The 23119-nt window shown below is 52.3% G+C and overlaps 59 non-coding genes across 59 annotated transcripts in view; all 59 read left to right on the top strand.

Annotated features, from left to right (window-relative positions):
* The window catches only part of LOC143336859 (5S ribosomal RNA), a 119-nt gene extending 33 nt beyond the window's left edge, over window positions 1–86 (top strand). Inside the window, exon 1 of the ribosomal RNA XR_013078604.1 lies at window positions 1–86. This exon is cut by the window's left edge and continues 33 nt beyond it. This is a non-coding gene — a ribosomal RNA (5S ribosomal RNA).
* Window positions 87–357: 271 nt separating this feature from the next.
* Window positions 358–476, top strand: LOC143337287 (5S ribosomal RNA). The gene has a single exon (XR_013078931.1). It is a non-coding gene; the product is annotated as a 5S ribosomal RNA (ribosomal RNA).
* A 280-nt stretch (window positions 477–756) lies between these two features.
* LOC143337120 (5S ribosomal RNA) lies at window positions 757–875 on the top strand. The gene has a single exon (XR_013078772.1). It is a non-coding gene; the product is annotated as a 5S ribosomal RNA (ribosomal RNA).
* A 280-nt stretch (window positions 876–1155) lies between these two features.
* On the top strand, window positions 1156–1274 carry LOC143337119 (5S ribosomal RNA). Its single transcript, XR_013078771.1, has one exon. It is a non-coding gene; the product is annotated as a 5S ribosomal RNA (ribosomal RNA).
* Window positions 1275–1545: 271 nt separating this feature from the next.
* Window positions 1546–1664, top strand: LOC143337275 (5S ribosomal RNA). The gene has a single exon (XR_013078920.1). It is a non-coding gene; the product is annotated as a 5S ribosomal RNA (ribosomal RNA).
* Window positions 1665–1944: 280 nt separating this feature from the next.
* On the top strand, window positions 1945–2063 carry LOC143336927 (5S ribosomal RNA). Its single transcript, XR_013078669.1, has one exon. It is a non-coding gene; the product is annotated as a 5S ribosomal RNA (ribosomal RNA).
* Window positions 2064–2343: 280 nt separating this feature from the next.
* LOC143337118 (5S ribosomal RNA) lies at window positions 2344–2462 on the top strand. Its single transcript, XR_013078770.1, has one exon. It is a non-coding gene; the product is annotated as a 5S ribosomal RNA (ribosomal RNA).
* Window positions 2463–2742: 280 nt separating this feature from the next.
* Window positions 2743–2861, top strand: LOC143337117 (5S ribosomal RNA). Its single transcript, XR_013078769.1, has one exon. It is a non-coding gene; the product is annotated as a 5S ribosomal RNA (ribosomal RNA).
* Window positions 2862–3132: 271 nt separating this feature from the next.
* Window positions 3133–3251, top strand: LOC143337263 (5S ribosomal RNA). Its single transcript, XR_013078908.1, has one exon. It is a non-coding gene; the product is annotated as a 5S ribosomal RNA (ribosomal RNA).
* A 280-nt stretch (window positions 3252–3531) lies between these two features.
* LOC143337116 (5S ribosomal RNA) lies at window positions 3532–3650 on the top strand. Its single transcript, XR_013078768.1, has one exon. It is a non-coding gene; the product is annotated as a 5S ribosomal RNA (ribosomal RNA).
* A 280-nt stretch (window positions 3651–3930) lies between these two features.
* Window positions 3931–4049, top strand: LOC143337115 (5S ribosomal RNA). The gene has a single exon (XR_013078767.1). It is a non-coding gene; the product is annotated as a 5S ribosomal RNA (ribosomal RNA).
* A 271-nt stretch (window positions 4050–4320) lies between these two features.
* Window positions 4321–4439, top strand: LOC143337250 (5S ribosomal RNA). Its single transcript, XR_013078896.1, has one exon. It is a non-coding gene; the product is annotated as a 5S ribosomal RNA (ribosomal RNA).
* Window positions 4440–4719: 280 nt separating this feature from the next.
* Window positions 4720–4838, top strand: LOC143337239 (5S ribosomal RNA). Its single transcript, XR_013078885.1, has one exon. It is a non-coding gene; the product is annotated as a 5S ribosomal RNA (ribosomal RNA).
* Window positions 4839–5118: 280 nt separating this feature from the next.
* On the top strand, window positions 5119–5237 carry LOC143337114 (5S ribosomal RNA). The gene has a single exon (XR_013078766.1). It is a non-coding gene; the product is annotated as a 5S ribosomal RNA (ribosomal RNA).
* A 280-nt stretch (window positions 5238–5517) lies between these two features.
* LOC143337113 (5S ribosomal RNA) lies at window positions 5518–5636 on the top strand. The gene has a single exon (XR_013078765.1). It is a non-coding gene; the product is annotated as a 5S ribosomal RNA (ribosomal RNA).
* A 271-nt stretch (window positions 5637–5907) lies between these two features.
* Window positions 5908–6026, top strand: LOC143337227 (5S ribosomal RNA). The gene has a single exon (XR_013078874.1). It is a non-coding gene; the product is annotated as a 5S ribosomal RNA (ribosomal RNA).
* A 280-nt stretch (window positions 6027–6306) lies between these two features.
* LOC143337216 (5S ribosomal RNA) lies at window positions 6307–6425 on the top strand. Its single transcript, XR_013078863.1, has one exon. It is a non-coding gene; the product is annotated as a 5S ribosomal RNA (ribosomal RNA).
* Window positions 6426–6705: 280 nt separating this feature from the next.
* On the top strand, window positions 6706–6824 carry LOC143337112 (5S ribosomal RNA). Its single transcript, XR_013078764.1, has one exon. It is a non-coding gene; the product is annotated as a 5S ribosomal RNA (ribosomal RNA).
* A 280-nt stretch (window positions 6825–7104) lies between these two features.
* LOC143337109 (5S ribosomal RNA) lies at window positions 7105–7223 on the top strand. Its single transcript, XR_013078762.1, has one exon. It is a non-coding gene; the product is annotated as a 5S ribosomal RNA (ribosomal RNA).
* A 271-nt stretch (window positions 7224–7494) lies between these two features.
* On the top strand, window positions 7495–7613 carry LOC143337108 (5S ribosomal RNA). The gene has a single exon (XR_013078761.1). It is a non-coding gene; the product is annotated as a 5S ribosomal RNA (ribosomal RNA).
* Window positions 7614–7884: 271 nt separating this feature from the next.
* On the top strand, window positions 7885–8003 carry LOC143337205 (5S ribosomal RNA). The gene has a single exon (XR_013078852.1). It is a non-coding gene; the product is annotated as a 5S ribosomal RNA (ribosomal RNA).
* A 280-nt stretch (window positions 8004–8283) lies between these two features.
* Window positions 8284–8402, top strand: LOC143336890 (5S ribosomal RNA). The gene has a single exon (XR_013078633.1). It is a non-coding gene; the product is annotated as a 5S ribosomal RNA (ribosomal RNA).
* Window positions 8403–8682: 280 nt separating this feature from the next.
* On the top strand, window positions 8683–8801 carry LOC143337107 (5S ribosomal RNA). The gene has a single exon (XR_013078760.1). It is a non-coding gene; the product is annotated as a 5S ribosomal RNA (ribosomal RNA).
* A 271-nt stretch (window positions 8802–9072) lies between these two features.
* On the top strand, window positions 9073–9191 carry LOC143337193 (5S ribosomal RNA). The gene has a single exon (XR_013078841.1). It is a non-coding gene; the product is annotated as a 5S ribosomal RNA (ribosomal RNA).
* Window positions 9192–9471: 280 nt separating this feature from the next.
* Window positions 9472–9590, top strand: LOC143337106 (5S ribosomal RNA). Its single transcript, XR_013078759.1, has one exon. It is a non-coding gene; the product is annotated as a 5S ribosomal RNA (ribosomal RNA).
* A 271-nt stretch (window positions 9591–9861) lies between these two features.
* LOC143337182 (5S ribosomal RNA) lies at window positions 9862–9980 on the top strand. The gene has a single exon (XR_013078830.1). It is a non-coding gene; the product is annotated as a 5S ribosomal RNA (ribosomal RNA).
* A 280-nt stretch (window positions 9981–10260) lies between these two features.
* LOC143337170 (5S ribosomal RNA) lies at window positions 10261–10379 on the top strand. Its single transcript, XR_013078819.1, has one exon. It is a non-coding gene; the product is annotated as a 5S ribosomal RNA (ribosomal RNA).
* Window positions 10380–10650: 271 nt separating this feature from the next.
* On the top strand, window positions 10651–10769 carry LOC143337105 (5S ribosomal RNA). The gene has a single exon (XR_013078758.1). It is a non-coding gene; the product is annotated as a 5S ribosomal RNA (ribosomal RNA).
* A 280-nt stretch (window positions 10770–11049) lies between these two features.
* On the top strand, window positions 11050–11168 carry LOC143337140 (5S ribosomal RNA). Its single transcript, XR_013078791.1, has one exon. It is a non-coding gene; the product is annotated as a 5S ribosomal RNA (ribosomal RNA).
* Window positions 11169–11439: 271 nt separating this feature from the next.
* LOC143337159 (5S ribosomal RNA) lies at window positions 11440–11558 on the top strand. Its single transcript, XR_013078808.1, has one exon. It is a non-coding gene; the product is annotated as a 5S ribosomal RNA (ribosomal RNA).
* A 280-nt stretch (window positions 11559–11838) lies between these two features.
* LOC143336877 (5S ribosomal RNA) lies at window positions 11839–11957 on the top strand. The gene has a single exon (XR_013078620.1). It is a non-coding gene; the product is annotated as a 5S ribosomal RNA (ribosomal RNA).
* A 271-nt stretch (window positions 11958–12228) lies between these two features.
* Window positions 12229–12347, top strand: LOC143337104 (5S ribosomal RNA). Its single transcript, XR_013078757.1, has one exon. It is a non-coding gene; the product is annotated as a 5S ribosomal RNA (ribosomal RNA).
* A 280-nt stretch (window positions 12348–12627) lies between these two features.
* Window positions 12628–12746, top strand: LOC143337103 (5S ribosomal RNA). The gene has a single exon (XR_013078756.1). It is a non-coding gene; the product is annotated as a 5S ribosomal RNA (ribosomal RNA).
* Window positions 12747–13026: 280 nt separating this feature from the next.
* LOC143337102 (5S ribosomal RNA) lies at window positions 13027–13145 on the top strand. The gene has a single exon (XR_013078755.1). It is a non-coding gene; the product is annotated as a 5S ribosomal RNA (ribosomal RNA).
* A 271-nt stretch (window positions 13146–13416) lies between these two features.
* On the top strand, window positions 13417–13535 carry LOC143337101 (5S ribosomal RNA). Its single transcript, XR_013078754.1, has one exon. It is a non-coding gene; the product is annotated as a 5S ribosomal RNA (ribosomal RNA).
* A 271-nt stretch (window positions 13536–13806) lies between these two features.
* On the top strand, window positions 13807–13925 carry LOC143337100 (5S ribosomal RNA). The gene has a single exon (XR_013078753.1). It is a non-coding gene; the product is annotated as a 5S ribosomal RNA (ribosomal RNA).
* A 271-nt stretch (window positions 13926–14196) lies between these two features.
* LOC143337147 (5S ribosomal RNA) lies at window positions 14197–14315 on the top strand. The gene has a single exon (XR_013078797.1). It is a non-coding gene; the product is annotated as a 5S ribosomal RNA (ribosomal RNA).
* A 280-nt stretch (window positions 14316–14595) lies between these two features.
* Window positions 14596–14714, top strand: LOC143337097 (5S ribosomal RNA). The gene has a single exon (XR_013078751.1). It is a non-coding gene; the product is annotated as a 5S ribosomal RNA (ribosomal RNA).
* Window positions 14715–14985: 271 nt separating this feature from the next.
* LOC143337134 (5S ribosomal RNA) lies at window positions 14986–15104 on the top strand. Its single transcript, XR_013078785.1, has one exon. It is a non-coding gene; the product is annotated as a 5S ribosomal RNA (ribosomal RNA).
* Window positions 15105–15384: 280 nt separating this feature from the next.
* Window positions 15385–15503, top strand: LOC143337096 (5S ribosomal RNA). The gene has a single exon (XR_013078750.1). It is a non-coding gene; the product is annotated as a 5S ribosomal RNA (ribosomal RNA).
* A 271-nt stretch (window positions 15504–15774) lies between these two features.
* LOC143337122 (5S ribosomal RNA) lies at window positions 15775–15893 on the top strand. The gene has a single exon (XR_013078774.1). It is a non-coding gene; the product is annotated as a 5S ribosomal RNA (ribosomal RNA).
* A 280-nt stretch (window positions 15894–16173) lies between these two features.
* Window positions 16174–16292, top strand: LOC143337095 (5S ribosomal RNA). Its single transcript, XR_013078749.1, has one exon. It is a non-coding gene; the product is annotated as a 5S ribosomal RNA (ribosomal RNA).
* A 271-nt stretch (window positions 16293–16563) lies between these two features.
* Window positions 16564–16682, top strand: LOC143337111 (5S ribosomal RNA). Its single transcript, XR_013078763.1, has one exon. It is a non-coding gene; the product is annotated as a 5S ribosomal RNA (ribosomal RNA).
* Window positions 16683–16962: 280 nt separating this feature from the next.
* On the top strand, window positions 16963–17081 carry LOC143337094 (5S ribosomal RNA). The gene has a single exon (XR_013078748.1). It is a non-coding gene; the product is annotated as a 5S ribosomal RNA (ribosomal RNA).
* Window positions 17082–17352: 271 nt separating this feature from the next.
* LOC143337093 (5S ribosomal RNA) lies at window positions 17353–17471 on the top strand. The gene has a single exon (XR_013078747.1). It is a non-coding gene; the product is annotated as a 5S ribosomal RNA (ribosomal RNA).
* A 271-nt stretch (window positions 17472–17742) lies between these two features.
* Window positions 17743–17861, top strand: LOC143337098 (5S ribosomal RNA). The gene has a single exon (XR_013078752.1). It is a non-coding gene; the product is annotated as a 5S ribosomal RNA (ribosomal RNA).
* Window positions 17862–18141: 280 nt separating this feature from the next.
* LOC143337092 (5S ribosomal RNA) lies at window positions 18142–18260 on the top strand. Its single transcript, XR_013078746.1, has one exon. It is a non-coding gene; the product is annotated as a 5S ribosomal RNA (ribosomal RNA).
* Window positions 18261–18531: 271 nt separating this feature from the next.
* LOC143337087 (5S ribosomal RNA) lies at window positions 18532–18650 on the top strand. Its single transcript, XR_013078741.1, has one exon. It is a non-coding gene; the product is annotated as a 5S ribosomal RNA (ribosomal RNA).
* A 280-nt stretch (window positions 18651–18930) lies between these two features.
* On the top strand, window positions 18931–19049 carry LOC143337091 (5S ribosomal RNA). Its single transcript, XR_013078745.1, has one exon. It is a non-coding gene; the product is annotated as a 5S ribosomal RNA (ribosomal RNA).
* A 271-nt stretch (window positions 19050–19320) lies between these two features.
* Window positions 19321–19439, top strand: LOC143337090 (5S ribosomal RNA). The gene has a single exon (XR_013078744.1). It is a non-coding gene; the product is annotated as a 5S ribosomal RNA (ribosomal RNA).
* A 271-nt stretch (window positions 19440–19710) lies between these two features.
* On the top strand, window positions 19711–19829 carry LOC143337076 (5S ribosomal RNA). Its single transcript, XR_013078730.1, has one exon. It is a non-coding gene; the product is annotated as a 5S ribosomal RNA (ribosomal RNA).
* A 280-nt stretch (window positions 19830–20109) lies between these two features.
* Window positions 20110–20228, top strand: LOC143337089 (5S ribosomal RNA). Its single transcript, XR_013078743.1, has one exon. It is a non-coding gene; the product is annotated as a 5S ribosomal RNA (ribosomal RNA).
* Window positions 20229–20499: 271 nt separating this feature from the next.
* LOC143337065 (5S ribosomal RNA) lies at window positions 20500–20618 on the top strand. The gene has a single exon (XR_013078719.1). It is a non-coding gene; the product is annotated as a 5S ribosomal RNA (ribosomal RNA).
* Window positions 20619–20898: 280 nt separating this feature from the next.
* LOC143337054 (5S ribosomal RNA) lies at window positions 20899–21017 on the top strand. Its single transcript, XR_013078708.1, has one exon. It is a non-coding gene; the product is annotated as a 5S ribosomal RNA (ribosomal RNA).
* Window positions 21018–21297: 280 nt separating this feature from the next.
* On the top strand, window positions 21298–21416 carry LOC143337088 (5S ribosomal RNA). Its single transcript, XR_013078742.1, has one exon. It is a non-coding gene; the product is annotated as a 5S ribosomal RNA (ribosomal RNA).
* Window positions 21417–21687: 271 nt separating this feature from the next.
* Window positions 21688–21806, top strand: LOC143337086 (5S ribosomal RNA). Its single transcript, XR_013078740.1, has one exon. It is a non-coding gene; the product is annotated as a 5S ribosomal RNA (ribosomal RNA).
* A 271-nt stretch (window positions 21807–22077) lies between these two features.
* On the top strand, window positions 22078–22196 carry LOC143336982 (5S ribosomal RNA). Its single transcript, XR_013078676.1, has one exon. It is a non-coding gene; the product is annotated as a 5S ribosomal RNA (ribosomal RNA).
* Window positions 22197–22476: 280 nt separating this feature from the next.
* LOC143337085 (5S ribosomal RNA) lies at window positions 22477–22595 on the top strand. Its single transcript, XR_013078739.1, has one exon. It is a non-coding gene; the product is annotated as a 5S ribosomal RNA (ribosomal RNA).
* A 269-nt stretch (window positions 22596–22864) lies between these two features.
* LOC143337084 (5S ribosomal RNA) lies at window positions 22865–22983 on the top strand. Its single transcript, XR_013078738.1, has one exon. It is a non-coding gene; the product is annotated as a 5S ribosomal RNA (ribosomal RNA).
* The last annotated feature ends 136 nt before the right edge of the window (window positions 22984–23119 follow it).

The following is a 23119-nucleotide window of genomic DNA, read 5'->3' as shown; positions in this document are numbered from 1 at the left end:
CTCGTCCGATCTCGGAAGCTAAGCAGGGTCGGGCCTGGTTAGTACTTGGATGGGAGACCGCCTGGGAATACCAGGTGCTGTAAGCCTTTTCTTCACCAGTAGAGGGTGCTGTTCCTTCTTTAGTGGAATGGCCAGGCTTAGGGGACCCATGGAGCTTTAATCCGTCAGGCCCGTGTGTGCAACCACCAAAAGTGTGTCCATTGATTGACTTGCCTTCTTTATAAGTCGGATTTGTTGGGCCGCACAATCAAAGCGGCCTCAACATATCCAGACAAGTGAAAGGAGAAAGCCCTCACAGCCCAGAGTGGAGATACACAGGGCACATGTATAAAAAGCTTGTGTGCATCAGTGCTTGCGGCTTACGGCCATACCAGCCTGACAGCGCCCGATCTCGTCCGATCTCGGAAGCTAAGCAGGGTCGGGCCTGGTTAGTACTTGGATGGGAGACCGCCTGGGAATACCAGGTGCTGTAAGCCTTTTCTTCTCCTCTTTCACCAGTAGAGGGTGCTGTTCCTTCTTTAGTGGAATGGCCAGGCTTAGGGGACCCATGGAGCTTTAATCCGTCAGGCCCGTGTGTGCAACCACCAAAAGTGTGTCCATTGATTGACTTGCCTTCTTTAGAAGTCGGATTTGTTGGGCCGCACAATCAAAGCGGCCTCAACATTTCCAGACAAGTGAAAGGAGAAAGCCCTCACAGCCCAGAGTGTACATACACAGGGCACATGTATAAAAAGCTTGTGTGCATCAGTGCTTGCGGCTTACGGCCATACCAGCCTGACAACGCCCGATCTCGTCCGATCTCGGAAGCTAAGCAGGGTCGGGCCTGGTTAGTACTTGGATGGGAGACCGCCTGGGAATACCAGGTGCTGTAAGCCTTTTCTTCTCCTCTTTCACCAGTAGAGGGTGCTGTTCCTTCTTTAGTGGAATGGCCAGGCTTAGGGGACCCATGGAGCTTTAATCCGTCAGGCCCGTGTGTGCAACCACCAAAAGTGTGTCCATTGATTGACTTGCCTTCTTTAGAAGTCGGATTTGTTGGGCCGCACAATCAAAGCGGCCTCAACATTTCCAGACAAGTGAAAGGAGAAAGCCCTCACAGCCCAGAGTGTACATACACAGGGCACATGTATAAAAAGCTTGTGTGCATCAGTGCTTGCGGCTTACGGCCATACCAGCCTGACAACGCCCGATCTCGTCCGATCTCGGAAGCTAAGCAGGGTCGGGCCTGGTTAGTACTTGGATGGGAGACCGCCTGGGAATACCAGGTGCTGTAAGCCTTTTCTTCACCAGTAGAGGGTGCTGTTCCTTCTTTAGTGGAATGGCCAGGCTTAGGGGACCCATGGAGCTTTAATCCGTCAGGCCCGTGTGTGCAACCACCAAAAGTGTGTCCATTGATTGACTTGCCTTCTTTAGAAGTCGGATTTGTTGGGCCGCACAATCAAAGCGGCCTCAACATTTCCAGACAAGTGAAAGGAGAAACCCCTCATACCCCAGAGTGTACATACACAGGGCACATGTATAAAAAGCTTGTGTGCATCAGTGCTTGCGGCTTACGGCCATACCAGCCTGACAGCGCCCGATCTCGTCCGATCTCGGAAGCTAAGCAGGGTCGGGCCTGGTTAGTACTTGGATGGGAGACCGCCTGGGAATACCAGGTGCTGTAAGCCTTTTCTTCTCCTCTTTCACCAGTAGAGGGTGCTGTTCCTTCTTTAGTGGAATGGCCAGGCTTAGGGGACCCATGGAGCTTTAATCCGTCAGGCCCGTGTGTGCAACCACCAAAAGTGTGTCCATTGATTGACTTGCCTTCTTTAGAAGTCGGATTTGTTGGGCCGCACAATCAAAGCGGCCTCAACATTTCCAGACAAGTGAAAGGAGAAAGCCCTCACACCCCAGAGTGTACATACACAGGGCACATGTATAAAAAGCTTGTGTGCATCAGTGCTTGCGGCTTACGGCCATACCAGCCTGACAGCGCCCGATCTCGTCCGATCTCAGAAGCTAAGCAGGGTCGGGCCTGGTTAGTACTTGGATGGGAGACGGCCTGGGAATACCAGGTGCTGTAAGCCTTTTCTTCTGCTCTTTCACCAGTAGAGGGTGCTGTTCCTTCTTTAGTGGAATGGCCAGGCTTAGGGGACCCATGGAGCTTTAATCCGTCAGGCCCGTGTGTGCAACCACCAAAAGTGTGTCCATTGATTGACTTGCCTTCTTTAGAAGTCGGATTTGTTGGGCCGCACAATCAAAGCGGCCTCAACATTTCCAGACAAGTGAAAGGAGAAAGCCCTCACAGCCCAGAGTGTACATACACAGGGCACATGTATAAAAAGCTTGTGTGCATCAGTGCTTGCGGCTTACGGCCATACCAGCCTGACAACGCCCGATCTCGTCCGATCTCGGAAGCTAAGCAGGGTCGGGCCTGGTTAGTACTTGGATGGGAGACCGCCTGGGAATACCAGGTGCTGTAAGCCTTTTCTTCTGCTCTTTCACCAGTAGAGGGTGCTGTTCCTTCTTTAGTGGAATGGCCAGGCTTAGGGGACCCATGGAGCTTTAATCCGTCAGGCCCGTGTGTGCAACCACCAAAAGTGTGTCCATTGATTGACTTGCCTTCTTTAGAAGTCGGATTTGTTGGGCCGCACAATCAAAGCGGCCTCAACATTTCCAGACAAGTGAAAGGAGAAAGCCCTCACAGCCCAGAGTGTACATACACAGGGCACATGTATAAAAAGCTTGTGTGCATCAGTGCTTGCGGCTTACGGCCATACCAGCCTGACAACGCCCGATCTCGTCCGATCTCGGAAGCTAAGCAGGGTCGGGCCTGGTTAGTACTTGGATGGGAGACCGCCTGGGAATACCAGGTGCTGTAAGCCTTTTCTTCACCAGTAGAGGGTGCTGTTCCTTCTTTAGTGGAATGGCCAGGCTTAGGGGACCCATGGAGCTTTAATCCGTCAGGCCCGTGTGTGCAACCACCAAAAGTGTGTCCATTGATTGACTTGCCTTCTTTAGAAGTCGGATTTGTTGGGCCGCACAATCAAAGCGGCCTCAACATATCCAGACAAGTGAAAGGAGAAAGCCCTCACAGCCCAGAGTGGAGATACACAGGGCACATGTATAAAAAGCTTGTGTGCATCAGTGCTTGCGGCTTACGGCCATACCAGCCTGACAGCGCCCGATCTCGTCCGATCTCGGAAGCTAAGCAGGGTCGGGCCTGGTTAGTACTTGGATGGGAGACCGCCTGGGAATACCAGGTGCTGTAAGCCTTTTCTTCTGCTCTTTCACCAGTAGAGGGTGCTGTTCCTTCTTTAGTGGAATGGCCAGGCTTAGGGGACCCATGGAGCTTTAATCCGTCAGGCCCGTGTGTGCAACCACCAAAAGTGTGTCCATTGATTGACTTGCCTTCTTTAGAAGTCGGATTTGTTGGGCCGCACAATCAAAGCGGCCTCAACATTTCCAGACAAGTGAAAGGAGAAAGCCCTCACACCCCAGAGTGTACATACACAGGGCACATGTATAAAAAGCTTGTGTGCATCAGTGCTTGCGGCTTACGGCCATACCAGCCTGACAACGCCCGATCTCGTCCGATCTCGGAAGCTAAGCAGGGTCGGGCCTGGTTAGTACTTGGATGGGAGACCGCCTGGGAATACCAGGTGCTGTAAGCCTTTTCTTCTGCTCTTTCACCAGTAGAGGGTGCTGTTCCTTCTTTAGTGGAATGGCCAGGCTTAGGGGACCCATGGAGCTTTAATCCGTCAGGCCCGTGTGTGCAACCACCAAAAGTGTGTCCATTGATTGACTTGCCTTCTTTAGAAGTCGGATTTGTTGGGCCGCACAATCAAAGCGGCCTCAACATTTCCAGACAAGTGAAAGGAGAAAGCCCTCACAGCCCAGAGTGTACATACACAGGGCACATGTATAAAAAGCTTGTGTGCATCAGTGCTTGCGGCTTACGGCCATACCAGCCTGACAACGCCCGATCTCGTCCGATCTCGGAAGCTAAGCAGGGTCGGGCCTGGTTAGTACTTGGATGGGAGACCGCCTGGGAATACCAGGTGCTGTAAGCCTTTTCTTCACCAGTAGAGGGTGCTGTTCCTTCTTTAGTGGAATGGCCAGGCTTAGGGGACCCATGGAGCTTTAATCCGTCAGGCCCGTGTGTGCAACCACCAAAAGTGTGTCCATTGATTGACTTGCCTTCTTTAGAAGTCGGATTTGTTGGGCCGCACAATCAAAGCGGCCTCAACATTTCCAGACAAGTGAAAGGAGAAACCCCTCATACCCCAGAGTGTACATACACAGGGCACATGTATAAAAAGCTTGTGTGCATCAGTGCTTGCGGCTTACGGCCATACCAGCCTGACAGCGCCCGATCTCGTCCGATCTCGGAAGCTAAGCAGGGTCGGGCCTGGTTAGTACTTGGATGGGAGACCGCCTGGGAATACCAGGTGCTGTAAGCCTTTTCTTCTCCTCTTTCACCAGTAGAGGGTGCTGTTCCTTCTTTAGTGGAATGGCCAGGCTTAGGGGACCCATGGAGCTTTAATCCGTCAGGCCCGTGTGTGCAACCACCAAAAGTGTGTCCATTGATTGACTTGCCTTCTTTAGAAGTCGGATTTGTTGGGCCGCACAATCAAAGCGGCCTCAACATTTCCAGACAAGTGAAAGGAGAAAGCCCTCACACCCCAGAGTGTACATACACAGGGCACATGTATAAAAAGCTTGTGTGCATCAGTGCTTGCGGCTTACGGCCATACCAGCCTGACAGCGCCCGATCTCGTCCGATCTCGGAAGCTAAGCAGGGTCGGGCCTGGTTAGTACTTGGATGGGAGACCGCCTGGGAATACCAGGTGCTGTAAGCCTTTTCTTCTGCTCTTTCACCAGTAGAGGGTGCTGTTCCTTCTTTAGTGGAATGGCCAGGCTTAGGGGACCCATGGAGCTTTAATCCGTCAGGCCCGTGTGTGCAACCACCAAAAGTGTGTCCATTGATTGACTTGCCTTCTTTAGAAGTCGGATTTGTTGGGCCGCACAATCAAAGCGGCCTCAACATTTCCAGACAAGTGAAAGGAGAAAGCCCTCACAGCCCAGAGTGTACATACACAGGGCACATGTATAAAAAGCTTGTGTGCATCAGTGCTTGCGGCTTACGGCCATACCAGCCTGACAACGCCCGATCTCGTCCGATCTCGGAAGCTAAGCAGGGTCGGGCCTGGTTAGTACTTGGATGGGAGACCGCCTGGGAATACCAGGTGCTGTAAGCCTTTTCTTCTGCTCTTTCACCAGTAGAGGGTGCTGTTCCTTCTTTAGTGGAATGGCCAGGCTTAGGGGACCCATGGAGCTTTAATCCGTCAGGCCCGTGTGTGCAACCACCAAAAGTGTGTCCATTGATTGACTTGCCTTCTTTAGAAGTCGGATTTGTTGGGCCGCACAATCAAAGCGGCCTCAACATTTCCAGACAAGTGAAAGGAGAAAGCCCTCACAGCCCAGAGTGTACATACACAGGGCACATGTATAAAAAGCTTGTGTGCATCAGTGCTTGCGGCTTACGGCCATACCAGCCTGACAACGCCCGATCTCGTCCGATCTCGGAAGCTAAGCAGGGTCGGGCCTGGTTAGTACTTGGATGGGAGACCGCCTGGGAATACCAGGTGCTGTAAGCCTTTTCTTCACCAGTAGAGGGTGCTGTTCCTTCTTTAGTGGAATGGCCAGGCTTAGGGGACCCATGGAGCTTTAATCCGTCAGGCCCGTGTGTGCAACCACCAAAAGTGTGTCCATTGATTGACTTGCCTTCTTTAGAAGTCGGATTTGTTGGGCCGCACAATCAAAGCGGCCTCAACATTTCCAGACAAGTGAAAGGAGAAACCCCTCATACCCCAGAGTGTACATACACAGGGCACATGTATAAAAAGCTTGTGTGCATCAGTGCTTGCGGCTTACGGCCATACCAGCCTGACAGCGCCCGATCTCGTCCGATCTCGGAAGCTAAGCAGGGTCGGGCCTGGTTAGTACTTGGATGGGAGACCGCCTGGGAATACCAGGTGCTGTAAGCCTTTTCTTCTCCTCTTTCACCAGTAGAGGGTGCTGTTCCTTCTTTAGTGGAATGGCCAGGCTTAGGGGACCCATGGAGCTTTAATCCGTCAGGCCCGTGTGTGCAACCACCAAAAGTGTGTCCATTGATTGACTTGCCTTCTTTAGAAGTCGGATTTGTTGGGCCGCACAATCAAAGCGGCCTCAACATTTCCAGACAAGTGAAAGGAGAAAGCCCTCACACCCCAGAGTGTACATACACAGGGCACATGTATAAAAAGCTTGTGTGCATCAGTGCTTGCGGCTTACGGCCATACCAGCCTGACAGCGCCCGATCTCGTCCGATCTCGGAAGCTAAGCAGGGTCGGGCCTGGTTAGTACTTGGATGGGAGACCGCCTGGGAATACCAGGTGCTGTAAGCCTTTTCTTCTGCTCTTTCACCAGTAGAGGGTGCTGTTCCTTCTTTAGTGGAATGGCCAGGCTTAGGGGACCCATGGAGCTTTAATCCGTCAGGCCCGTGTGTGCAACCACCAAAAGTGTGTCCATTGATTGACTTGCCTTCTTTAGAAGTCGGATTTGTTGGGCCGCACAATCAAAGCGGCCTCAACATTTCCAGACAAGTGAAAGGAGAAAGCCCTCACAGCCCAGAGTGTACATACACAGGGCACATGTATAAAAAGCTTGTGTGCATCAGTGCTTGCGGCTTACGGCCATACCAGCCTGACAACGCCCGATCTCGTCCGATCTCGGAAGCTAAGCAGGGTCGGGCCTGGTTAGTACTTGGATGGGAGACCGCCTGGGAATACCAGGTGCTGTAAGCCTTTTCTTCTGCTCTTTCACCAGTAGAGGGTGCTGTTCCTTCTTTAGTGGAATGGCCAGGCTTAGGGGACCCATGGAGCTTTAATCCGTCAGGCCCGTGTGTGCAACCACCAAAAGTGTGTCCATTGATTGACTTGCCTTCTTTAGAAGTCGGATTTGTTGGGCCGCACAATCAAAGCGGCCTCAACATTTCCAGACAAGTGAAAGGAGAAAGCCCTCACAGCCCAGAGTGTACATACACAGGGCACATGTATAAAAAGCTTGTGTGCATCAGTGCTTGCGGCTTACGGCCATACCAGCCTGACAACGCCCGATCTCGTCCGATCTCGGAAGCTAAGCAGGGTCGGGCCTGGTTAGTACTTGGATGGGAGACCGCCTGGGAATACCAGGTGCTGTAAGCCTTTTCTTCACCAGTAGAGGGTGCTGTTCCTTCTTTAGTGGAATGGCCAGGCTTAGGGGACCCATGGAGCTTTAATCCGTCAGGCCCGTGTGTGCAACCACCAAAAGTGTGTCCATTGATTGACTTGCCTTCTTTAGAAGTCGGATTTGTTGGGCCGCACAATCAAAGCGGCCTCAACATTTCCAGACAAGTGAAAGGAGAAAACCCTCACACCCCAGAGTGTACATACACAGGGCACATGTATAAAAAGCTTGTGTGCATCAGTGCTTGCGGCTTACGGCCATACCAGCCTGACAACGCCCGATCTCGTCCGATCTCGGAAGCTAAGCAGGGTCGGGCCTGGTTAGTACTTGGATGGGAGACCGCCTGGGAATACCAGGTGCTGTAAGCCTTTTCTTCACCAGTAGAGGGTGCTGTTCCTTCTTTAGTGGAATGGCCAGGCTTAGGGGACCCATGGAGCTTTAATCCGTCAGGCCCGTGTGTGCAACCACCAAAAGTGTGTCCATTGATTGACTTGCCTTCTTTAGAAGTCGGATTTGTTGGGCCGCACAATCAAAGCGGCCTCAACATTTCCAGACAAGTGAAAGGAGAAAGCCCTCACACCCCAGAGTGTACATACACAGGGCACATGTATAAAAAGCTTGTGTGCATCAGTGCTTGCGGCTTACGGCCATACCAGCCTGACAGCGCCCGATCTCGTCCGATCTCGGAAGCTAAGCAGGGTCGGGCCTGGTTAGTACTTGGATGGGAGACCGCCTGGGAATACCAGGTGCTGTAAGCCTTTTCTTCTGCTCTTTCACCAGTAGAGGGTGCTGTTCCTTCTTTAGTGGAATGGCCAGGCTTAGGGGACCCATGGAGCTTTAATCCGTCAGGCCCGTGTGTGCAACCACCAAAAGTGTGTCCATTGATTGACTTGCCTTCTTTAGAAGTCGGATTTGTTGGGCCGCACAATCAAAGCGGCCTCAACATTTCCAGACAAGTGAAAGGAGAAAGCCCTCACAGCCCAGAGTGTACATACACAGGGCACATGTATAAAAAGCTTGTGTGCATCAGTGCTTGCGGCTTACGGCCATACCAGCCTGACAACGCCCGATCTCGTCCGATCTCGGAAGCTAAGCAGGGTCGGGCCTGGTTAGTACTTGGATGGGAGACCGCCTGGGAATACCAGGTTCTGTAAGTCTTTTCTTCTGCTCTTTCACCAGTAGAGGGTGCTGTTCCTTCTTTAGTGGAATGGCCAGGCTTAGGGGACCCATGGAGCTTTAATCCGTCAGGCCCGTGTGTGCAACCACCAAAAGTGTGTCCATTGATTGACTTGCCTTCTTTAGAAGTCGGATTTGTTGGGCCGCACAATCAAAGCGGCCTCAACATTTCCAGACAAGTGAAAGGAGAAAGCCCTCACAGCCCAGAGTGTACATACACAGGGCACATGTATAAAAAGCTTGTGTGCATCAGTGCTTGCGGCTTACGGCCATACCAGCCTGACAACGCCCGATCTCGTCCGATCTCGGAAGCTAAGCAGGGTCGGGCCTGGTTAGTACTTGGATGGGAGACCGCCTGGGAATACCAGGTGCTGTAAGCCTTTTCTTCACCAGTAGAGGGTGCTGTTCCTTCTTTAGTGGAATGGCCAGGCTTAGGGGACCCATGGAGCTTTAATCCGTCAGGCCCGTGTGTGCAACCACCAAAAGTGTGTCCATTGATTGACTTGCCTTCTTTAGAAGTCGGATTTGTTGGGCCGCACAATCAAAGCAGCCTCAACATATCCAGACAAGTGAAAGGAGAAAGCCCTCACAGCCCAGAGTGTACATACACAGGGCACATGTATAAAAAGCTTGTGTGCATCAGTGCTTGCGGCTTACGGCCATACCAGCCTGACAGCGCCCGATCTCGTCCGATCTCGGAAGCTAAGCAGGGTCGGGCCTGGTTAGTACTTGGATGGGAGACCGCCTGGGAATACCAGGTGCTGTAAGCCTTTTCTTCTCCTCTTTCACCAGTAGAGGGTGCTGTTCCTTCTTTAGTGGAATGGCCAGGCTTAGGGGACCCATGGAGCTTTAATCCGTCAGGCCCGTGTGTGCAACCACCAAAAGTGTGTCCATTGATTGACTTGCCTTCTTTAGAAGTCGGATTTGTTGGGCCGCACAATCAAAGCGGCCTCAACATTTCCAGACAAGTGAAAGGAGAAAGCCCTCACAGCCCAGAGTGTACATACACAGGGCACATGTATAAAAAGCTTGTGTGCATCAGTGCTTGCGGCTTACGGCCATACCAGCCTGACAACGCCCGATCTCGTCCGATCTCGGAAGCTAAGCAGGGTCGGGCCTGGTTAGTACTTGGATGGGAGACCGCCTGGGAATACCAGGTGCTGTAAGCCTTTTCTTCACCAGTAGAGGGTGCTGTTCCTTCTTTAGTGGAATGGCCAGGCTTAGGGGACCCATGGAGCTTTAATCCGTCAGGCCCGTGTGTGCAACCACCAAAAGTGTGTCCATTGATTGACTTGCCTTCTTTAGAAGTCGGATTTGTTGGGCCGCACAATCAAAGCGGCCTCAACATATCCAGACAAGTGAAAGGAGAAAGCCCTCACAGCCCAGAGTGTACATACACAGGGCACATGTATAAAAAGCTTGTGTGCATCAGTGCTTGCGGCTTACGGCCATACCAGCCTGACAGCGCCCGATCTCGTCCGATCTCGGAAGCTAAGCAGGGTCGGGCCTGGTTAGTACTTGGATGGGAGACCGCCTGGGAATACCAGGTGCTGTAAGCCTTTTCTTCTCCTCTTTCACCAGTAGAGGGTGCTGTTCCTTCTTTAGTGGAATGGCCAGGCTTAGGGGACCCATGGAGCTTTAATCCGTCAGGCCCGTGTGTGCAACCACCAAAAGTGTGTCCATTGATTGACTTGCCTTCTTTAGAAGTCGGATTTGTTGGGCCGCACAATCAAAGCGGCCTCAACATTTCCAGACAAGTGAAAGGAGAAAGCCCTCACAGCCCAGAGTGTACATACACAGGGCACATGTATAAAAAGCTTGTGTGCATCAGTGCTTGCGGCTTACGGCCATACCAGCCTGACAGCGCCCGATCTCGTCCGATCTCGGAAGCTAAGCAGGGTCGGGCCTGGTTAGTACTTGGATGGGAGACCGCCTGGGAATACCAGGTGCTGTAAGCCTTTTCTTCACCAGTAGAGGGTGCTGTTCCTTCTTTAGTGGAATGGCCAGGCTTAGGGGACCCATGGAGCTTTAATCCGTCAGGCCCGTGTGTGCAACCACCAAAAGTGTGTCCATTGATTGACTTGCCTTCTTTAGAAGTCGGATTTGTTGGGCCGCACAATCAAAGCGGCCTCAACATTTCCAGACAAGTGAAAGGAGAAAGCCCTCACACCCCAGAGTGTACATACACAGGGCACATGTATAAAAAGCTTGTGTGCATCAGTGCTTGCGGCTTACGGCCATACCAGCCTGACAACGCCCGATCTCGTCCGATCTCGGAAGCTAAGCAGGGTCGGGCCTGGTTAGTACTTGGATGGGAGACCGCCTGGGAATACCAGGTGCTGTAAGCCTTTTCTTCTGCTCTTTCACCAGTAGAGGGTGCTGTTCCTTCTTTAGTGGAATGGCCAGGCTTAGGGGACCCATGGAGCTTTAATCCGTCAGGCCCGTGTGTGCAACCACCAAAAGTGTGTCCATTGATTGACTTGCCTTCTTTAGAAGTCGGATTTGTTGGGCCGCACAATCAAAGCGGCCTCAACATTTCCAGACAAGTGAAAGGAGAAAGCCCTCACAGCCCAGAGTGTACATACACAGGGCACATGTATAAAAAGCTTGTGTGCATCAGTGCTTGCGGCTTACGGCCATACCAGCCTGACAACACCCGATCTCGTCCGATCTCGGAAGCTAAGCAGGGTCGGGCCTGGTTAGTACTTGGATGGGAGACCGCCTGGGAATACCAGGTGCTGTAAGCCTTTTCTTCACCAGTAGAGGGTGCTGTTCCTTCTTTAGTGGAATGGCCAGGCTTAGGGGACCCATGGAGCTTTAATCCGTCAGGCCCGTGTGTGCAACCACCAAAAGTGTGTCCATTGATTGACTTGCCTTCTTTAGAAGTCGGATTTGTTGGGCCGCACAATCAAAGCGGCCTCAACATATCCAGACAAGTGAAAGGAGAAAGCCCTCACAGCCCAGAGTGTACATACACAGGGCACATGTATAAAAAGCTTGTGTGCATCAGTGCTTGCGGCTTACGGCCATACCAGCCTGACAGCGCCCGATCTCGTCCGATCTCGGAAGCTAAGCAGGGTCGGGCCTGGTTAGTACTTGGATGGGAGACCGCCTGGGAATACCAGGTGCTGTAAGCCTTTTCTTCTCCTCTTTCACCAGTAGAGGGTGCTGTTCCTTCTTTAGTGGAATGGCCAGGCTTAGGGGACCCATGGAGCTTTAATCCGTCAGGCCCGTGTGTGCAACCACCAAAAGTGTGTCCATTGATTGACTTGCCTTCTTTAGAAGTCGGATTTGTTGGGCCGCACAATCAAAGCGGCCTCAACATTTCCAGACAAGTGAAAGGAGAAAGCCCTCACAGCCCAGAGTGTACATACACAGGGCACATGTATAAAAAGCTTGTGTGCATCAGTGCTTGCGGCTTACGGCCATACCAGCCTGACAACGCCGGATCTCGTCCGATCTCGGAAGCTAAGCAGGGTCGGGCCTGGTTAGTACTTGGATGGGAGACCGCCTGGGAATACCAGGTGCTGTAAGCCTTTTCTTCACCAGTAGAGGGTGCTGTTCCTTCTTTAGTGGAATGGCCAGGCTTAGGGGACCCATGGAGCTTTAATCCGTCAGGCCCGTGTGTGCAACCACCAAAAGTGTGTCCATTGATTGACTTGCCTTCTTTAGAAGTCGGATTTGTTGGGCCGCACAATCAAAGCGGCCTCAACATTTCCAGACAAGTGAAAGGAGAAAGCCCTCACACCCCAGAGTGTACATACACAGGGCACATGTATAAAAAGCTTGTGTGCATCAGTGCTTGCGGCTTACGGCCATACCAGCCTGACAACGCCCGATCTCGTCCGATCTCGGAAGCTAAGCAGGGTCGGGCCTGGTTAGTACTTGGATGGGAGACCGCCTGGGAATACCAGGTGCTGTAAGCCTTTTCTTCTGCTCTTTCACCAGTAGAGGGTGCTGTTCCTTCTTTAGTGGAATGGCCAGGCTTAGGGGACCCATGGAGCTTTAATCCGTCAGGCCCGTGTGTGCAACCACCAAAAGTGTGTCCATTGATTGACTTGCCTTCTTTAGAAGTCGGATTTGTTGGGCCGCACAATCAAAGCGGCCTCAACATTTCCAGACAAGTGAAAGGAGAAAGCCCTCACACCCCAGAGTGTACATACACAGGGCACATGTATAAAAAGCTTGTGTGCATCAGTGCTTGCGGCTTACGGCCATACCAGCCTGACAACGCCCGATCTCGTCCGATCTCGGAAGCTAAGCAGGGTCGGGCCTGGTTAGTACTTGGATGGGAGACCGCCTGGGAATACCAGGTGCTGTAAGCCTTTTCTTCTGCTTTTTCACCAGTAGAGGGTGCTGTTCCTTCTTTAGTGGAATGGCCAGGCTTAGGGGACCCATGGAGCTTTAATCCGTCAGGCCCGTGTGTGCAACCACCAAAAGTGTGTCCATTGATTGACTTGCCTTCTTTAGAAGTCGGATTTGTTGGGCCGCACAATCAAAGCGGCCTCAACATTTCCAGACAAGTGAAAGGAGAAAGCCCTCACACCCCAGAGTGTACATACACAGGGCACATGTATAAAAAGCTTGTGTGCATCAGTGCTTGCGGCTTACGGCCATACCAGCCTGACAACGCCCGATCTCGTCCGATCTCGGAAGCTAAGCAGGGTCGGGCCTGGTTAGTACTTGGATGGGAGACCGCCTGGGAATACCAGGTGCTGTAAGCCTTTTCTTCACCAGTAGAGGGTGCTGTTCCTTCTTTAGTGGAATGGCCAGGCTTAGGGGACCCATGGAGCTTTAATCCGTCAGGCCCGTGTGTGCAACCACCAAAAGTGTGTCCATTGATTGACTTGCCTTCTTTAGAAGTCGGATTTGTTGGGCCGCACAATCAAAGCGGCCTCAACATTTCCAGACAAGTGAAAGGAGAAAGCCCTCACAGCCCAGAGTGTACATACACAGGGCACATGTATAAAAAGCTTGTGTGCATCAGTGCTTGCGGCTTACGGCCATACCAGCCTGACAACGCCCGATCTCGTCCGATCTCGGAAGCTAAGCAGGGTCGGGCCTGGTTAGTACTTGGATGGGAGACCGCCTGGGAATACCAGGTGCTGTAAGCCTTTTCTTCACCAGTAGAGGGTGCTGTTCCTTCTTTAGTGGAATGGCCAGGCTTAGGGGACCCATGGAGCTTTAATCCGTCAGGCCCGTGTGTGCAACCACCAAAATTGTGTCCATTGATTGACTTGCCTTCTTTAGAAGTCGGATTTGTTGGGCCGCACAATCAAAGCGGCCTCAACATTTCCAGACAAGTGAAAGGAGAAAGCCCTCACACCCCAGAGTGTACATACACAGGGCACATGTATAAAAAGCTTGTGTGCATCAGTGCTTGCGGCTTACGGCCATACCAGCCTGACAACGCCCGATCTCGTCCGATCTCGGAAGCTAAGCAGGGTCGGGCCTGGTTAGTACTTGGATGGGAGACCGCCTGGGAATACCAGGTGCTGTAAGCCTTTTCTTCACCAGTAGAGGGTGCTGTTCCTTCTTTAGTGGAATGGCCAGGCTTAGGGGACCCATGGAGCTTTAATCCGTCAGGCCCGTGTGTGCAACCACCAAAAGTGTGTCCATTGATTGACTTGCCTTCTTTAGAAGTCGGATTTGTTGGGCCGCACAATCAAAGCGGCCTCAACATTTCCAGACAAGTGAAAGGAGAAAGCCCTCACACCCCAGAGTGTACATACACAGGGCACATGTATAAAAAGCTTGTGTGCATCAGTGCTCGCGGCTTACGGCCATACCAGCCTGACAGCGCCCGATCTCGTCCGATCTCGGAAGCTAAGCAGGGTCGGGCCTGGTTAGTACTTGGATGGGAGACCGCCTGGGAATACCAGGTGCTGTAAGCCTTTTCTTCTCCTCTTTCACCAGTAGAGGGTGCTGTTCCTTCTTTAGTGGAATGGCCAGGCTTAGGGGACCCATGGAGCTTTAATCCGTCAGGCCCGTGTGTGCAACCACCAAAAGTGTGTCCATTGATTGACTTGCCTTCTTTAGAAGTCGGATTTGTTGGGCCGCACAATCAAAGCGGCCTCAACATTTCCAGACAAGTGAAAGGAGAAAGCCCTCACAGCCCAGAGTGTACATACACAGGGCACATGTATAAAAAGCTTGTGTGCATCAGTGCTTGCGGCTTACGGCCATACCAGCCTGACAACGCCCGATCTCGTCCGATCTCGGAAGCTAAGCAGGGTCGGGCCTGGTTAGTACTTGGATGGGAGACCGCCTGGGAATACCAGGTGCTGTAAGCCTTTTCTTCACCAGTAGAGGGTGCTGTTCCTTCTTTAGTGGAATGGCCAGGCTTAGGGGACCCATGGAGCTTTAATCCGTCAGGCCCGTGTGTGCAACCACCAAAATTGTGTCCATTGATTGACTTGCCTTCTTTAGAAGTCGGATTTGTTGGGCCGCACAATCAAAGCGGCCTCAACATTTCCAGACAAGTGAAAGGAGAAAGCCCTCACAGCCCAGAGTGTACATACACAGGGCACATGTATAAAAAGCTTGTGTGCATCAGTGCTCGCGGCTTACGGCCATACCAGCCTGACAGCGCCCGATCTCGTCCGATCTCGGAAGCTAAGCAGGGTCGGGCCTGGTTAGTACTTGGATGGGAGACCGCCTGGGAATACCAGGTGCTGTAAGCCTTTTCTTCTCCTCTTTCACCAGTAGAGGGTGCTGTTCCTTCTTTAGTGGAATGGCCAGGCTTAGGGGACCCATGGAGCTTTAATCCGTCAGGCCCGTGTGTGCAACCACCAAAAGTGTGTCCATTGATTGACTTGCCTTCTTTAGAAGTCGGATTTGTTGGGCCGCACAATCAAAGCGGCCTCAACATTTCCAGACAAGTGAAAGGAGAAAGCCCTCACAGCCCAGAGTGTACATACACAGGGCACATGTATAAAAAGCTTGTGTGCATCAGTGCTTGCGGCTTACGGCCATACCAGCCTGACAACGCCCGATCTCGTCCGATCTCGGAAGCTAAGCAGGGTCGGGCCTGGTTAGTACTTGGATGGGAGACCGCCTGGGAATACCAGGTGCTGTAAGCCTTTTCTTCACCAGTAGAGGGTGCTGTTCCTTCTTTAGTGGAATGGCCAGGCTTAGGGGACCCATGGAGCTTTAATCCGTCAGGCCCGTGTGTGCAACCACCAAAAGTGTGTCCATTGATTGACTTGCCTTCTTTAGAAGTCGGATTTGTTGGGCCGCACAATCAAAGCGGCCTCAACATTTCCAGACAAGTGAAAGGAGAAAGCCCTCACACCCCAGAGTGTACATACACAGGGCACATGTATAAAAAGCTTGTGTGCATCAGTGCTCGCGGCTTACGGCCATACCAGCCTGACAGCGCCCGATCTCGTCCGATCTCGGAAGCTAAGCAGGGTCGGGCCTGGTTAGTACTTGGATGGGAGACCGCCTGGGAATACCAGGTGCTGTAAGCCTTTTCTTCTCCTCTTTCACCAGTAGAGGGTGCTGTTCCTTCTTTAGTGGAATGGCCAGGCTTAGGGGACCCATGGAGCTTTAATCCGTCAGGCCCGTGTGTGCAACCACCAAAAGTGTGTCCATTGATTGACTTGCCTTCTTTAGAAGTCGGATTTGTTGGGCCGCACAATCAAAGCGGCCTCAACATTTCCAGACAAGTGAAAGGAGAAAGCCCTCACAGCCCAGAGTGTACATACACAGGGCACATGTATAAAAAGCTTGTGTGCATCAGTGCTTGCGGCTTACGGCCATACCAGCCTGACAACGCCCGATCTCGTCCGATCTCGGAAGCTAAGCAGGGTCGGGCCTGGTTAGTACTTGGATGGGAGACCGCCTGGGAATACCAGGTGCTGTAAGCCTTTTCTTCACCAGTAGAGGGTGCTGTTCCTTCTTTAGTGGAATGGCCAGGCTTAGGGGACCCATGGAGCTTTAATCCGTCAGGCCCGTGTGTGCAACCACCAAAAGTGTGTCCATTGATTGACTTGCCTTCTTTAGAAGTCGGATTTGTTGGGCCGCACAATCAAAGCGGCCTCAACATTTCCAGACAAGTGAAAGGAGAAAGCCCTCACACCCCAGAGTGTACATACACAGGGCACATGTATAAAAAGCTTGTGTGCATCAGTGCTCGCGGCTTACGGCCATACCAGCCTGACAGCGCCCGATCTCGTCCGATCTCGGAAGCTAAGCAGGGTCGGGCCTGGTTAGTACTTGGATGGGAGACCGCCTGGGAATACCAGGTGCTGTAAGCCTTTTCTTCTCCTCTTTCACCAGTAGAGGGTGCTGTTCCTTCTTTAGTGGAATGGCCAGGCTTAGGGGACCCATGGAGCTTTAATCCGTCAGGCCCATGTGTGCAACCACCAAAAGTGTGTCCATTGATTGACTTGACTTCTTTAGAAGTCGGATTTGTTGGGCCGCACAATCAAAGCGGCCTCAACATTTCCAGACAAGTGAAAGGAGAAAGCCCTCACAGCCCAGAGTGTACATACACAGGGCACATGTATAAAAAGCTTGTGTGCATCAGTGCTTGCGGCTTACGGCCATACCAGCCTGACAACGCCCGATCTCGTCCGATCTCGGAAGCTAAGCAGGGTCGGGCCTGGTTAGTACTTGGATGGGAGACCGCCTGGGAATACCAGGTGCTGTAAGCCTTTTCTTCACCAGTAGAGGGTGCTGTTCCTTCTTTAGTGGAATGGCCTGGGTTAGGGGACCCATGGAGCTTTAATCCGTCAGGCCCGTGTGTGCAACCACCAAAATTGTGTCCATTGATTGACTTGCCTTCTTTAGAAGTCGGATTTGTTGGGCCGCACAATCAAAGCGGCCTCAACATTTCCAGACAAGTGAAAGGAGAAAGCCCTCACAGCCCAGAGTGTACATACACAGGGCACATGTATAAAAAGCTTGTGTGCATCAGTGCTTGCGGCTTACGGCCATACCAGCCTGACAACGCCCGATCTCGTCCGATCTCGGAAGCTAAGCAGGGTCGGGCCTGGTTAGTACTTGGATGGGAGACCGCCTGGGAATACCAGGTGCTGTAAGCCTTTTCTTCACCAGTAGAGGGTGCTGTTCCTTCTTTAGTGGAATGGCCAGGCTTAGGGGACCCATGGAGCTTTAATCCGTCAGGCCCGTGTGTGCAACCACCAAAAGTGTGTCCATTGATTGACTTGCCTTCTTTAGAAGTCGGATTTGTTGGGCCGCACAATCAAAGCGGCCTCAACATTTCCAGACAAGTGAAAGGAGAAAGCCCTCACACCCCAGAGTGTACATACACAGGGCACATGTATAAAAAGCTTGTGTGCATCAGTGCTCGCGGCTTACGGCCATACCAGCCTGACAGCGCCCGATCTCGTCCGATCTCGGAAGCTAAGCAGGGTCGGGCCTGGTTAGTACTTGGATGGGAGACCGCCTGGGAATACCAGGTGCTGTAAGCCTTTTCTTCTCCTCTTTCACCAGTAGAGGGTGCTGTTCCTTCTTTAGTGGAATGGCCAGGCTTAGGGGACCCATGGAGCTTTAATCCGTCAGGCCCGTGTGTGCAACCACCAAAAGTGTGTCCATTGATTGACTTGCCTTCTTTAGAAGTCGGATTTGTTGGGCCGCACAATCAAAGCGGCCTCAACATTTCCAGACAAGTGAAAGGAGAAAGCCCTCACAGCCCAGAGTGTACATACACAGGGCACATGTATAAAAAGCTTGTGTGCATCAGTGCTTGCGGCTTACGGCCATACCAGCCTGACAACGCCCGATCTCGTCCGATCTCGGAAGCTAAGCAGGGTCGGGCCTGGTTAGTACTTGGATGGGAGACCGCCTGGGAATACCAGGTGCTGTAAGCCTTTTCTTCACCAGTAGAGGGTGCTGTTCCTTCTTTAGTGGAATGGCCAGGCTTAGGGGACCCATGGAGCTTTAATCCGTCAGGCCCGTGTGTGCAACCACCAAAAGTGTGTCCATTGATTGACTTGCCTTCTTTAGAAGTCGGATTTGTTGGGCCGCACAATCAAAGCGGCCTCAACATTTCCAGACAAGTGAAAGGAGAAAGCCCTCACACCCCAGAGTGTACATACACAGGGCACATGTATAAAAAGCTTGTGTGCATCAGTGCTCGCGGCTTACGGCCATACCAGCCTGACAGCGCCCGATCTCGTCCGATCTCGGAAGCTAAGCAGGGTCGGGCCTGGTTAGTACTTGGATGGGAGACCGCCTGGGAATACCAGGTGCTGTAAGCCTTTTCTTCTCCTCTTTCACCAGTAGAGGGTGCTGTTCCTTCTTTAGTGGAATGGCCAGGCTTAGGGGACCCATGGAGCTTTAATCCGTCAGGCCCATGTGTGCAACCACCAAAAGTGTGTCCATTGATTGACTTGACTTCTTTAGAAGTCGGATTTGTTGGGCCGCACAATCAAAGCGGCCTCAACATTTCCAGACAAGTGAAAGGAGAAAGCCCTCACAGCCCAGAGTGTACATACACAGGGCACATGTATAAAAAGCTTGTGTGCATCAGTGCTTGCGGCTTACGGCCATACCAGCCTGACAACGCCCGATCTCGTCCGATCTCGGAAGCTAAGCAGGGTCGGGCCTGGTTAGTACTTGGATGGGAGACCGCCTGGGAATACCAGGTGCTGTAAGCCTTTTCTTCACCAGTAGAGGGTGCTGTTCCTTCTTTAGTGGAATGGCCAGGCTTAGGGGACCCATGGAGCTTTAATCCGTCAGGCCCGTGTGTGCAACCACCAAAATTGTGTCCATTGATTGACTTGCCTTCTTTAGAAGTCGGATTTGTTGGGCCGCACAATCAAAGCGGCCTCAACATTTCCAGACAAGTGAAAGGAGAAAGCCCTCACAGCCCAGAGTGTACATACACAGGGCACATGTATAAAAAGCTTGTGTGCATCAGTGCTTGCGGCTTACGGCCATACCAGCCTGACAACGCCCGATCTCGTCCGATCTCGGAAGCTAAGCAGGGTCGGGCCTGGTTAGTACTTGGATGGGAGACCGCCTGGGAATACCAGGTGCTGTAAGCCTTTTCTTCACCAGTAGAGGGTGCTGTTCCTTCTTTAGTGGAATGGCCAGGCTTAGGGGACCCATGGAGCTTTAATCCGTCAGGCCCGTGTGTGCAACCACCAAAAGTGTGTCCATTGATTGACTTGCCTTCTTTAGAAGTCGGATTTGTTGGGCCGCACAATCAAAGCGGCCTCAACATTTCCAGACAAGTGAAAGGAGAAAGCCCTCACACCCCAGAGTGTACATACACAGGGCACATGTATAAAAAGCTTGTGTGCATCAGTGCTCGCGGCTTACGGCCATACCAGCCTGACAGCGCCCGATCTCGTCCGATCTCGGAAGCTAAGCAGGGTCGGGCCTGGTTAGTACTTGGATGGGAGACCGCCTGGGAATACCAGGTGCTGTAAGCCTTTTCTTCTCCTCTTTCACCAGTAGAGGGTGCTGTTCCTTCTTTAGTGGAATGGCCAGGCTTAGGGGACCCATGGAGCTTTAATCCGTCAGGCCCGTGTGTGCAACCACCAAAAGTGTGTCCATTGATTGACTTGCCTTCTTTAGAAGTCGGATTTGTTGGGCCGCACAATCAAAGCGGCCTCAACATTTCCAGACAAGTGAAAGGAGAAAGCCCTCACAGCCCAGAGTGTACATACACAGGGCACATGTATAAAAAGCTTGTGTGCATCAGTGCTTGCGGCTTACGGCCATACCAGCCTGACAACGCCCGATCTCGTCCGATCTCGGAAGCTAAGCAGGGTCGGGCCTGGTTAGTACTTGGATGGGAGACCGCCTGGGAATACCAGGTGCTGTAAGCCTTTTCTTCACCAGTAGAGGGTGCTGTTCCTTCTTTAGTGGAATGGCCAGGCTTAGGGGACCCATGGAGCTTTAATCCGTCAGGCCCGTGTGTGCAACCACCAAAATTGTGTCCATTGATTGACTTGCCTTCTTTAGAAGTCGGATTTGTTGGGCCGCACAATCAAAGCGGCCTCAACATTTCCAGACAAGTGAAAGGAGAAAGCCCTCACAGCCCAGAGTGTACATACACAGGGCACATGTATAAAAAGCTTGTGTGCATCAGTGCTCGCGGCTTACGGCCATACCAGCCTGACAGCGCCCGATCTCGTCCGATCTCGGAAGCTAAGCAGGGTCGGGCCTGGTTAGTACTTGGATGGGAGACCGCCTGGGAATACCAGGTGCTGTAAGCCTTTTCTTCTCCTCTTTCACCAGTAGAGGGTGCTGTTCCTTCTTTAGTGGAATGGCCAGGCTTAGGGGACCCATGGAGCTTTAATCCGTCAGGCCCGTGTGTGCAACCACCAAAAGTGTGTCCATTGATTGACTTGCCTTCTTTAGAAGTCGGATTTGTTGGGCCGCACAATCAAAGCGGCCTCAACATTTCCAGACAAGTGAAAGGAGAAAGCCCTCACAGCCCAGAGTGTACATACACAGGGCACATGTATAAAAAGCTTGTGTGCATCAGTGCTCGCGGCTTACGGCCATACCAGCCTGACAGCGCCCGATCTCGTCCGATCTCGGAAGCTAAGCAGGGTCGGGCCTGGTTAGTACTTGGATGGGAGACCGCCTGGGAATACCAGGTGCTGTAAGCCTTTTCTTCTCCTCTTTCACCAGTAGAGGGTGCTGTTCCTTCTTTAGTGGAATGGCCAGGCTTAGGGGACCCATGGAGCTTTAATCCGTCAGGCCCGTGTGTGCAACCACCAAAAGTGTGTCCATTGATTGACTTGCCTTCTTTAGAAGTCGGATTTGTTGAGCCGCACAATCAAAGCGGCCTCAACATTTCCAGACAAGTGAAAGGAGAAAGCCCTCACAGCCCAGAGTGTACATACACAGGGCACATGTATAAAAAGCTTGTGTGCATCAGTGCTTGCGGCTTACGGCCATACCAGCCTGACAACGCCCGATCTCGTCCGATCTCGGAAGCTAAGCAGGGTCGGGCCTGGTTAGTACTTGGATGGGAGACCGCCTGGGAATACCAGGTGCTGTAAGCCTTTTCTTCACCAGTAGAGGGTGCTGTTCCTTCTTTAGTGGAATGGCCAGGCTTAGGGGACCCATGGAGCTTTAATCCGTCAGGCCCGTGTGTGCAACCACCAAAATTGTGTCCATTGATTGACTTGCCTTCTTTAGAAGTCGGATTTGTTGGGCCGCACAATCAAAGCGGCCTCAACATTTCCAGACAAGTGAAAGGAGAAAGCCCTCACAGCCCAGAGTGTACATACACAGGGCACATGTATAAAAAGCTTGTGTGCATCAGTGCTTGCGGCTTACGGCCATACCAGCCTGACAACGCCCGATCTCGTCCGATCTCGGAAGCTAAGCAGGGTCGGGCCTGGTTAGTACTTGGATGGGAGACCGCCTGGGAATACCAGGTGCTGTAAGCCTTTTCTTCACCAGTAGAGGGTGCTGTTCCTTCTTTAGTGGAATGGCCAGGCTTAGGGGACCCATGGAGCTTTAATCCGTCAGGCCCGTGTGTGCAACCACCAAAAGTGTGTCCATTGATTGACTTGCCTTCTTTAGAAGTCGGATTTGTTGGGCCGCACAATCAAAGCGGCCTCAACATTTCCAGACAAGTGAAAGGAGAAAGCCCTCACACCCCAGAGTGTACATACACAGGGCACATGTATAAAAAGCTTGTGTGCATCAGTGCTCGCGGCTTACGGCCATACCAGCCTGACAGCGCCCGATCTCGTCCGATCTCGGAAGCTAAGCAGGGTCGGGCCTGGTTAGTACTTGGATGGGAGACCGCCTGGGAATACCAGGTGCTGTAAGCCTTTTCTTCTCCTCTTTCACCAGTAGAGGGTGCTGTTCCTTCTTTAGTGGAATGGCCAGGCTTAGGGGACCCATGGAGCTTTAATCCGTCAGGCCCGTGTGTGCAACCACCAAAAGTGTGTCCATTGATTGACTTGCCTTCTTTAGAAGTCGGATTTGTTGGGCCGCACAATCAAAGCGGCCTCAACATTTCCAGACAAGTGAAAGGAGAAAGCCATCACACCCCAGAGTGTACATACACAGGGCACATGTATAAAAAGCTTGTGTGCATCAGTGCTTGCGGCTTACGGCCATACCAGCCTGACAACGCCCGATCTCGTCCGATCTCGGAAGCTAAGCAGGGTCGGGCCTGGTTAGTACTTGGATGGGAGACCGCCTGGGAATACCAGGTGCTGTAAGCCTTTTCTTCACCAGTAGAGGGTGCTGTTCCTTCTTTAGTGGAATGGCCAGGCTTAGGGGACCCATGGAGCTTTAATCCGTCAGGCCCGTGTGTGCAACCACCAAAAGTGTGTCCATTGATTGACTTGACTTCTTTAGAAGTCGGATTTGTTGGGCCGCACAATCAAAGCGGCCTCAACATTTCCAGACAAGTGAAAGGAGAAAGCCCTCACAGCCCAGTGTACATACACAGGGCACATGTATAAAAAGCTTGTGTGCATCAGTGCTTGCGGCTTACGGCCATACCAGCCTGACAACGCCCGATCTCGTCCGATCTCGGAAGCTAAGCAGGGTCGGGCCTGGTTAGTACTTGGATGGGAGACCGCCTGGGAATACCAGGTGCTGTAAGCCTTTTCTTCACCAGTAGAGGGTGCTGTTCCTTCTTTAGTGGAATGGCCAGGCTTAGGGGACCCATGGAGCTTTAATCCGTCAGGCCCGTGTGTGCAACCACCAAAAGTGTGTCCATTGATTGACTTGCCTTCTTTAG

The sequence above is a fragment of the Chaetodon auriga genome, chromosome 18 (assembly GCF_051107435.1).
Source record: "Chaetodon auriga isolate fChaAug3 chromosome 18, fChaAug3.hap1, whole genome shotgun sequence".
In the NCBI taxonomy this organism is placed as follows: Eukaryota; Metazoa; Chordata; class Actinopteri; order Chaetodontiformes; family Chaetodontidae; genus Chaetodon; species Chaetodon auriga.
This window is presented reverse-complemented; position numbering and strand designations above follow the sequence as displayed.